Source organism: Anneissia japonica, unplaced genomic scaffold (genome assembly GCF_011630105.1).
Source record: "Anneissia japonica isolate Jap-2015-1 unplaced genomic scaffold, ASM1163010v1 scaffold287764_len353371_cov104, whole genome shotgun sequence".
Taxonomy (NCBI): Eukaryota; Metazoa; Echinodermata; class Crinoidea; order Comatulida; family Comatulidae; genus Anneissia; species Anneissia japonica.
The window spans coordinates 227,450-237,679 of record NW_022686317.1 but is presented as its reverse complement, the minus strand read 5'-3'; the positions used below and the strand labels follow the sequence as shown (position 1 = coordinate 237,679).

General features: G+C 32.8%; 1 non-coding gene across 1 annotated transcript; it reads left to right on the top strand.

Moving 5' to 3' along the window:
• The first annotated feature begins 3,287 nt into the window (after positions 1–3,287).
• Trnat-agu lies at positions 3,288–3,359 on the top strand. Its single transcript has one exon. It is a non-coding gene; the product is annotated as a tRNA-Thr (tRNA).
• Positions 3,360–10,230: the final 6,871 nt, after the last annotated feature.

Sequence of the window (10,230 nt, the reverse complement as noted above, 5' to 3'; positions counted from 1 at the left end):
CCCCGGGAAAATGTTAATTTTTAAATGGTGGGAAATTATCTTTTCCGACTTCTGAAGTATCTTTTAGCGACTTTAATTTAAGTTGTCTTTTAATTACTTTTAAGTTCTTCAAAATTCAAGGTTTCCTCTCTTGAAAACGGTCAGGTAATTTTTTGCACTTGTTACAGTAAATAAGCCTTATTGTGTGTATACATAGGCCTAAATGAAAAAAAAATTAGTAGTTGCATACGAATTTTTTTTTCATGAATTGATAAATCCTTGAAAAATCCTTGAAAATTTTGATTCCTAGATGGCGAGAAATGAGCTTTTCCGACTTCTGATGTGTTTTAATTACTTTTAAGTTCTTCAAAATTCAAGGTTTTCCCCTCTTGAAAACGGTCAGGTAATTTTTTCCCATTGCTTTTACAGTAAAAATAGGCCTTATGTGTGTATACATACATAAAAAAAAAAAAAAAAAAAAAAAAAAAAAAAATGAGTGCATACGATTTTTTCAATGAATCGATAAATCCCAAAAAGAAAGGGGGTCTGGGGGTTCTCCCCCGGGAAAATTTTGATTCCTAGAAGGCGGAAATTAGTTTTCCTGACTTTTGAGGTGTCTTGTAGTTACTTTTAAGTTCCTAAAAATTCAAGGTTTCACCCTCTTGAAAATTATTATAATGATTCAATGAACCCAAAGAGAAAAGAGAGGTTCAGGTTCTCCCCGGGAAAATATTGATTTTTAAATGGTGGGAAAAAGCTTTCCGGACTTCTGAATTATCTTTTAGCGACTTCAATTTAAGTTCTTCAAAATTCAAGGTTTTCCCCTCTTGAAAACGGTCAGGTAATTTTTTTTCCCATTGTTATTACAGTAGATAGCCCTTAGGCCTATGTGTGTATACATACATAAAAAAAAAATGAGTAGTTGCATACGAATTTCTTTTTCCATGAGTCGATAAATCCCAAAAAATGGGGGTCCGGGGGAATATTTTGATTCCTAGAAGGCGGGAAATGAGCTTCCTGACTTCTGAGGTGTCTTTTAATTACTTTTAAGTTCTTCAAAATTCAAGGTTTTCCCCCTCTTGAAAATGATTCAATGAATCAATGAACACCAAAGAAAAAAGGGGTCCGGATTCTCCCGGGAAAATTTCGATTTGTAGATGGCGGGAAATGAGCTTTCCTGACTTCTGAAATGTCATTTATAAATGACTTTTTAATTTCTTCAAAATTCAAGGTTTTCCCCTCTTGAAAACGGTCAGGTAAATTTTTCTCATTTTTTATTTTATGTGTGTATACATAAACAAATGAGTAGTTGCATGCGTATTCTTTTTTCCATGAATCGATAAATCCCAACAAGAAAGGTTGGTCCGGGGGTTCTCTCCCGTGAAATTGTGATTCCTAGATGGCGGGAAATGAGCTTTTTCGACATTTGCAATGTGTTTTAATGAATTTTATGTTCTTAACAATTTTTAATTTTCTTAAGTGTAAAAAAAACAAAAAAAAAAACAAAAAACAATAAAAAACAGCTTACGGATCCAGAAAAGGTAGGTCTAGAATTCTTTCCCCCCCCCCTTTTTTGGCCCAAGGGAGGGGTCAGGACCGATGACGCACCTCCCCCAGATCCGCCAATGTGAATTGCGAGAAAATTTAACTCGGTCGGGGACTGGATAAACATTCTCTTTCCCATCCTTCTCCTCCTTCTTCCCTCTTTCTTTTCTTGCATTTCTTTCCGATCATACGAAAATCTCCAGACATTATATATTTTTTGCCAAAAAGTGGGGGGCTCGGCCCCCCCCCTCCGGTTCCGCCGGCCATGTAAAACTAGGAGAGGCCTAGGACATAGATATTATACCTCCATGGATAGGCCTAGGCTTAGGCTTACTCAGAAAAATTACGGAGTAAAATTAAAAATCGAAAACAGGCAATTTTTATGAATTTTTGTTAGGCCTAATTATATCTTTTTTACAGTTAGTCTTTAAAATTATCATTTCTTATATCGTTTTAGTATTAATTAAGGTTATTAAATAAAACTGTCTAGGACGACAGATATCGGTCTACAGTAGGCATACATTCGATCACGAACGTAGATAGGGTACACTTCCTTCAGTGTTAGCGAAATACAAAAAAAAATATTGAACTTCATATTAGTACCTTTATCTGATATAAATGTGAGCAGTTGTCCTAGGCCTATATGTTATCTATTTTAATATGGAACTTTGGTGGAACAGTATATCCATTGTATATGACGAGAAAAGTTTCAAAAAAAGCAAAACAAATTTTCTCTAGCTTACCGATGAAACACATGTTTTGATGCGGCACAAACCTAGACTCTATTCTATTTCAATGTTGATTAATCTCGAAGTTTAGTGTAAAATAATATATTTATTATATTATGATTATCAGGCTCTTTAAAAAAGGTATTGTATTGTATACTGTAAAATATTGTTTTCTCCGTGTTTTCTCTAGATTGCTGTTCAATGTATTGCTTTCACCCCTTTTCAAACAGCGAAGCACATGTTTTGTTGCGTCGTTGACTAACCATGGACTCTACCATTCCATATGGGTTATTAATTTTATAATAATTTTTCAAAATAATTAAATTTAAAATGTATAATCATTAAACCGATTTTAAACGCTTGAATGTACCAAATGACTATGCTATTTTACTACAGGGATTTACATTTCATTTATAAAACGCGCTGGTAATGTATAAAAGTAGTTTTCAATTCATCTGAGGAATAGACAAAATGGGATCAACAATAATTAAATTTAAGTTAAATTATAAGCCGTATATAGAACTTAGGCAAAAAATGAAAAACTATGTTTTTCTGAGATGTAAATACACATTTAATAAAGTGAAGGATTGACATGAGGGGCAACAATGAGACCAAAAATTACACCTATACATGTTTGTCCTGACGCAAATCCAGTTATTGTCTATTATTCCATCACGACAATAACAATTACTATCAACACTGCAGTACCCGCTGCTTAATTGGACTCGAATTCAACCCTGGCCATCAGGCGCAAGCTCGGTGGTCTAGAGGTATGATGCCAGGCTAGTGATCTGGAGATCGTGGGTTCGAGTCCCACGCGAGAACAACTTGCGATTTTTTCGCAGTTGTTTTCAAATGTACTGAGTATTCGGTACATTTCCACGTCAGGTAGGGCAAAATTACACCTATACATGTTTCTCCTGACACAAATCCATTTATTGTCTATTATTCCATCACGACAATAACAATTACTATCAACACTGCAGTACCCGCTGCTTACTTGGACTCGAATTCAACCCTGGCCATCAGGCGCAAGCTCGGTGGTCTAGAGGTATGATGCCAGGCTAGTGATCTGGAGATCGTGGGTTCGAGTCCCACCCGAGAACAACTTGCGATTTTTTCGCAGTTGTTTTCAAATGTACTGAGTATTCGGTACATTTGAATTTCCACGTCCATTTCACATTATCATTAAAATGTGTTTTATTGAAATGTTTTAGACAATTTATTAGGTCAATATGTAATATGATGGTCTCATTGCTGCCCCTCATGTCAATCTTTCAGTTTATTAAATGTGTATTTACATCTCAGAAAAACATAGTTTTTCATTTTTTGCTTCGAGTCCAAGTAAGCAGCGGGTACTGCAGTGTTGATAGTAAATGTTATTGTCGTGATGGAATAATAGACAATAACTGGATTTGCGTCAGGAGAAACATGTATAGGTGTAATTTTGCCCTACCTGACGTGGAAATGTACCGAATACTCAGTACATTTGAAAACAACTGCGAAAAAATCGCAAGTTGTTCTTGGGTGGGACTCGAACCCACGATCTCCAGATCACTAGCCTGGCATCATACCTCTAGATCACCGAGCTTGCGCCTGATGGCCAGGGTTGAATTCGAGTCCAAGTAAGCAGCAGTATCTGAGTATTCGGTACATTTCCACGTCAGGTAGGGCAAAATTACACCTACACATGTTTCTCCTGACGCAAATTCAGTTATTGTCTATTATTCCGTCACGACAATAACAATTACTATCAACACTGCAGTACCCGCTGCTTACTTGGACTCGAATTCAACCCTGGCCATCAGGTTCAAGCTCGGTGGTCTAGAGATATGATGCCAGGCTAGTGATCTGGAGATCGTGGGTTCGAATCCCACCCGAGAACAACTTGCGATTTTTTCGCAGTTGTTTTAAAATTTACTGAGTATTCGGTACATTTCCACGTCAGGTAGGGCAAAATTACACCTATATATATATATAATAATCTTATTATTAGGACTCACATTATCATTAAAATGTGTTTTATTGAAATGTTTTAGACAATTTATTAGGTCAATATGTAATATGATGGTCTCATTGCTGCCCCTCATGTCAATCTTTCAGTTTATTAAATGTGTATTTACATCTCAGAAAAACATAGTTTTTCATTTTTGCTTACCTGACGTGGAAATGTACCGAATACTCAGTACATTTGAAAACAAACTGCGAAAAAATCGCAAGTTGTTCTTGGGTGGGACTCGAACCCACGATCTCCAGATCACTAGCCTGGCATCATAACTCTAGACCACCGAGCTTGCGCCTGATGGCCAGGGTTGAATTCGAGTCCAAGTAAGCAGCGGGTACTGCAGTGTTGATAGTAAATGTTATTGTCGTGATGGAATAATAGACAATAACTGGATTTGCGTCAGGAGAAACATGTATATGTGTAATTTTGCCCTACCTGACGTGGAAATGTACCGAATACTCAGTACATTTGAAAACAACTGCGAAAAATTCGCAAGTTGTTCTCAGGTGGGACTCGAACCCACGATCTCCAGATCACTAGCCTGGCATCATACCTCTAGATCACCGAGCTTGCGCCTGATGGCCAGGGTTGAATTCGAGTCCAAGTAAGCAGCGGGTACTGCAGTGTTGATAGTAATTGTTATTGTCGTGATGGATTATTATTATTATAACAAAGCTATTTGTAATTTCATTGGGTATCTTATTAATGTGTGGACAGACATGTGTGTTTTTAGGACTCACTAGCTACTTTATCAATTACTTGAGGTTATTTTTCTAGATCAAGTGCAGTCTGTCAGAGATACGGTAGTCCTAATTTAGTGAAAAACACATTACATAAATGTATGTAATCTGCAATAATAACAAAATAAACAAATAATAATAAAATAATAAATAAATAATGATATAAAAATAATAGATTATACAAGTCTGGAGAGTTTGAGGATTTTAAATATTTTTCTATTTTAAATTGTTTCACAAATTTTTGTGTTACATTATTTTTAATAATTTAATAAAAGGAAAAAAACCTAATACTTATTGTTTAAATCCCTGATTTAAAAATGATTTTTCATGTATAAACTTTTTTTTAAAACTATTTTTATATGTATTTTATTCATTGTACATTGTTTGATATATTATACCATGGCCAAATGAATATCCCTTTATAATAATTATATTTTTTGAATTAAATTTGAATTTAAATGAATTGGCAAAATGTGATGTACTTTGAAACAAAGTGCTGTATGAATACTGGACATTGAGGATAAAATTGGCGTGATCAGTATTTAATTTGCAGGATTCCACTAAGAAGTAATCTAACTCATTTGTGTAGAAAATTGCTGGTGGAGAGGTAGGCCTAGGTGCACAAAAACATCATAAGGCCAAGGTTACTGCATAATAATATATATATACCATCTATGTTGAAATATTGGAGAAAAAACCTTAAATTAAATTAGGCCAAATAAAAAAATACTTGTTTAGCATCACCTCTTTAAAATTAAATACTTATGTTGGGAGGTGATTTTTCTTTTTCAATTGATATAGTATCAATAATCCTTGTTAGATCAGATGCTACCTTAGTAGTGCCATGCCTAGGCACAACTTACATACCCACTCAGTAGCGGATCCATAAATTTGAAATAGAGGGGGCCAAGGGAGGGACCAATCCACAGGTTGTGGGTGTGTACACATCAACCCCACCACAGTTTTGGCTGAGGCAAAAAAAAATTTGATTATTGCACCTCTAGATGATTGGAAATGGCACTCTCAGCACTCTCAAAATATATTTTATTATTATTATTATTATTATTATTATTATTATTATTATTATTATTATTGATAATAGTTTTATTATCACTAATATAATTATTATTATTATTATCAATATTGTATCCTTGTATCCTTGTATAATTTTTCCTTTTTTCCATAATTTTTTGTTATCTTGAAAACTTTAGGTGGAGACCAGGCCAGCTGGGCTTGCCCTTAAATCCACTACTTTTCCAAAAAATTAATTTTTTTTAGTTTTAATCAAAAAACACACATGTGTTTTACAACCATAATTAATGCATAGAGTAATCTATGAACAAAATAAATGAAAATGAATGAATGAAAATATGTATGAATAAATGAATGAATAAAAATGAATGATTAAAAATGAATGCATAAATAAAATCGAATGAATAAATGAAAATGAATGAATGAATGCATTAATAAATGAATAGATGAATGAATATGTGATTGAGTGAGTGGGTGAATAAATGAATGAATTAAATAATGAATAAATGAGTGAAAAAAGTAGTGAGAGTAAATGAGTGAGAGAATGAGTGAGTAAATAGATGGAAGAATGGATGGAATATTATTATTCTTATTATTATTATTATTATTATTATTATTATTATTATATTCTTTTATCGTTGTATAATTTTCCTTTTTTCTCGGTTTTTTATTTAGAAAACTTTAGGTGGGCACCAGGCCAGCTGAGCCCCCTTTAAATCTGCCACTGTTACAAAAAAATTATTATTATTAGTTCCAATCAAAAAATACACTTGTGTTTTATAACCATATTTAATAAAATGAATGGAAATATGAATGAATAAATGAATAAAAATGAATGATTGAATAAATAAAAACAAATGAATAAATGAAAATGAATGAATAAATGAATGAATGAATGAATGAAAAAATGAATAAATAAATGAATGAATAAATAAATAAATTAATTATTTAATGATAGAATGAAGTAATTAATGAGTGAGTGAATAAATAAATGAATTAATGCATGAATAAATGAATGGATGAATGAATAAGTGATTGAGTGAGTGGGTGAATGAATGAATGAATGATTAAATGAATGCAAGAATAAATGACTTTAGGTGGAGACCAGGCCAGATGGGCTCGCCCTTAAATCCACTGTTCCAAAAAATTAATTTTTTTTAGTTTTAATAAAAAAACACATATGTGTTTTACAACCATAATTAATGCATAGAGTAATCTATGAACAAAATAAACGAAAATGAATGAATGAAAATATGTATGAATAAATGAATGAATAAAAATGAATGATTAAAAATGAATGCATAAATAAAATCGAATGAATAAATGAAAATGAATGAATGAATGCATTAATAAATGAATAGATGAATGAATATGTGATTGAGTGAGTGGGTGAATAAATGAATGAATTAAATAATGAATGAATGAGTGAAAAAATTAGTGAGAGTAAATGAGTGAGAGAATGAGTGAGTAAATGGATGGAAGAATGGATGGAATGTTACTATTATTATTATTATTATTATTATTATTATTATTATTATTATTATTATATCCTTTTATCCTTGTATAATTTTCCTTTTTTCTCCATTTTTTTATTTAGAAAACTTTAGGAGGGCACCAGGCCAGCTAAGCCCCGTTTAAATCCACCACTGTTCCAAAAAAAATATTATTATTAGTTCCAATCAAAAAATACACCTGTGTTTTATAACCATATTTAATAAAATGAAGGAAAATATGAATGAATAAATGAATAAAAATGAATGATTGAAAATGAATGAATGAATGAATGAATAAATAAAAACAAATGAATAAATGAAAATGAATGAATGAATGAATGCACGAATAAATGAATGGATGAATGAATTAGTGATTGAATGAGTGGGTGAATAAATGAATGAATGAAATAATGAATGAATGAGTGAAAAAATGAGTGAGTGTAAATGAGTGAGTAAATGGATGAACGAATGGATGGAACATTATTATTATTATTATTATTATTATTATTATTATTAATAATAACAATAATAATAATAATAATAATAATAATAATAATAATAATACTTTTATTATTACTAATATTATTATTATTATTATTATTATTATTATCACTATTGGATTCTTTTATGCTTGTATACTTTTCCTTTTTTTCCCCTTTTTTTTTTATTTTGTAAACTTTAGGTGGGGACCAGGCAGGTCCCCAAATGGGAGTGAGCAAGCAAACAAGCAACATCCCTATGATCAATATCTGATTTACATTTAAAAAAAAACATGATTATTAATTATTAATTATTATTATTATTATTATTATTATTATTATTATTATTATTATCAATGTAAATATCTAAGTACTATTAAAAATGTTATAGGCCTAGAAGAAGTAAGTAAAAATATCAGAGTAGATGACATATTCAATTACCTGTATTAAAATGTAGTAATAAATGATCAATATTTTCAAAGTTACCATGGTGGGGCTTAGGTGGTCAATCTGTAAAATTTCCTCCCTGGACCTTTCTTTTTATTCCTTTGCCAAGTCTAGTTTTCAACTTTAATACCAATAACCAGTTAGCTGCACTGAGCAGTAAATCTAGTAAATAAGGGTGGGTGGGTGGGGGGGGGGTGGGGGGGGGGGGGGGGGATGGTGGGGGGGGGGCCTAGCCTATAACCTCTGTAATAAAATCGAGTCTGGGCTATGGCTAGGTTAGATTAGGGCTCTATAGTATCATGTGTCTACATAGGGCTCTATAATACTAGTAGGCCTTAAGCCTAATAGGAGGCTAGTAGTAGAAATAGTGAATTCAAATAGGCCTGCACTGGAGTAATAGAACACCAGGGAGGTACTATTAGGGGGACCCACTATGACACTCAAAGTAGGGAGCCTGTTGGCAATTCTAAATACCTAGGCCCTTCACCCCTAAGCCAGAGGCCCGACTTTTCCCCACACATGATCGAGCCGAAAGTTGTTCATCTAGGGCCTAAACTAGGTACGGTAATATGCCGAGGGCCTTGGTCTAGGCCTAGGTTGACTGAACTTTAATGTTTTTTAAAGCATTAGAGTTAATATATAATTTTAGAGAAAGACATGATATACATACCTGTATACGTACTATTTTGAATCCAAAAAATCCTGTAAATGCGTGTTTTTACAGTCATAATTCGGATGAATTCCAAAATGGCGTATTTAGAAATTGGTTAAAAATCTACGTTGGTTCCCGGCGTTTGAGGCTGTTCCAGTATAGTAATTAAATTGTTGTAATCTGGTTGTATATACAATATACAGGACGGCATAAGCCAGATTAGGATTATATAACCCTCGCATATTGCATTTTACAAGGACAGTCACCAGTCCTACATATATGAATATGATGACAGTAGAATAATGGGTTGTCAAACTATATAAAATATGTCATCAGATTTTAAAACACGGTTTTAAGTATGTGCTTAACCTAAAACCTTCAGAATCGGAGGTCATGTATAATATACACAAGAATTTACATTCACCAATGTTAAACTTCGTATATAGTGACAAATCCCATGTTGAGATTAAGCAGACAAATTAAGTTGTACTTTCCAAAATAATTACATTCGCGTACCTGCTGTAATTTGCTTAATGGCTAGCATAGATAATACAGTCTCTTTATAAAGATTATCTGTGTATGGAGGAAACTTATTTTGATCAGTATGCTATGGTGATCAGAGTTAAATGACAAAATTGTAAATTATTAAAAACTTAAAAAATTGTAGATAAATTGATGTTGATGATTCCAATTAGTGATGTTACCGATTATGCATTATAATAGCCTTTTTAAATTTGAAAATTGTACACATTCATCTTGTAAACATCTTCTTACATAGAAAAAAGGTATAAACCCTATAAAAAGGATAAAACTCTTGCAAGTTTATCAATCATATTAATATTACCATAAAATAATGGATAGGATACAAACAGTTATCTTAGTTAACTCCCATGTAGCTCCTAATCCTGAAATGTTTAGATGGTAATCATTCTAATCCTCTTATTACCCTCGCCCCAATAAAGTGGGGGCAGAGCGTATTGAAATGAGTAGGTGTGTCTGCCTGTCTATGTGTCAGGCTGCGTGTCTATTGGTCTTTCGTGTGTCGGTGAGCCTGTGTGTCGGTGGGTCTGTCTGTCTGTCTGTCGGTGTGTATGTCTTTCGAGCTGTCTGTCTATATATATATATATATA